The sequence below is a fragment of the Acyrthosiphon pisum genome, chromosome A1 (assembly GCF_005508785.2).
Source record: "Acyrthosiphon pisum isolate AL4f chromosome A1, pea_aphid_22Mar2018_4r6ur, whole genome shotgun sequence".
NCBI lineage: Eukaryota > Metazoa > Arthropoda > Insecta > Hemiptera > Aphididae > Acyrthosiphon > Acyrthosiphon pisum.
This window is the reverse complement of record NC_042494.1, coordinates 76,864,440-76,865,839: the sequence shown is the minus strand read 5'-3', so window position 1 is coordinate 76,865,839 and position 1,400 is coordinate 76,864,440.

The following is a 1,400-nucleotide window of genomic DNA, read 5'->3' as shown; positions in this document are numbered from 1 at the left end:
TCATTTGGATAATACCTAATTTGTATAGAATTTTATTAGCATTTATTTGCTTTTTATATAGCAGTCTTGGAGGGCAATAAGGAGGACTGATAACTGATAAGGTGCCACAAAATTGTAATTTTATAAAAAACAGAATTTATGGTAAGTGTATTATTTTTTCGCTGCATTCTATAACTATGAGGACATTCTATAGTGGTAAATGTTGAAAACGTTTGATAACATATAAATTCGGATAAACATCCGACGTTCTGTCTGTTCAGTATTCCAAATTCCAATAAACTATACCAATACCTACCGTGGTTGAGTTTATACTTTTTCCGCGAGTCTCACGGGCCTTCTAGTTATTTATTATAATCAATACTTTACTTACTATTCAATGACTCACTTAAGTTCATAATAGAACACGTGTATAGTAGAAACCCGCCGTAAGGGTTCTATCTCACTGTATTCCGTGTAAACCGTTTGGTTATCAGCACGTTACCACAAAAATGGACGTCAAACAGAGGTGACGAGTTTGATTTACAACCCCATGACCTTTTTTTCAATTTTAAGATTTGGTAATCATTAATTGTTTTTTTAATAATCAAATAGTGCATGTTAAAAATTCAGCGATATCCCACCCTCCCCATGACAAAATCATTTGACCACCACCAGTGGCGTACGCAGGATTTTTCAGTGGGAGGGGGCTTGAAAATTAGTTACAATTTTAATTTTTTTTTGTCCAGTCTAATAATTTCAGACGCTTATTTGAGGTATTTTAAAATGTTTGTAACTTTTCCACTTTTATAGTAGAAAAAATGCTCTGATCATTAACATTGATGCCGGATGTATGTTTTTGGAAGCGAATTGGATCTAGTTGATACTTTTAGGAGGTCGAAATTGAAAATTCTCAGTGCTTTCTAAAATAATTGGAGAAAAAAAATGAAAATTTATTAAAATTGTTTGGTAACCAGCTTGGTTATACCGTCCTCATTTGGATTGTATTTGATTAATTTAAATTTATTTTTCTATAAATATCAATAAAAAATTATTCATTCGGTCAAAAAGCTTAAAAATGTAATGCGTAAGTTTTTATTATAGCTAAAATATTAACTATACATAGGCACCATGGTTATGTTTTATAAGCATTTAAAGTTCAAATTTCGTCATAACCACAGTTAATTTGTAGTTCAAAACTTATAAAATATTAAATGTGTATAGCTAAGCCTAAACAATTTAATACAAGGTCTTTCATACTAGTAATTCATACTTTTACCTAAAAATTACAGATGATTTACGAAAATTGGTATGCAAATACATTGTTTTTTCAAAAATGAATTCATTCTGGTAAGACATATATGAAATTTACGTTTTGCTTACTATAGTTGAGAGTTGAAACTTGATAAATATTTTGAAAAGTA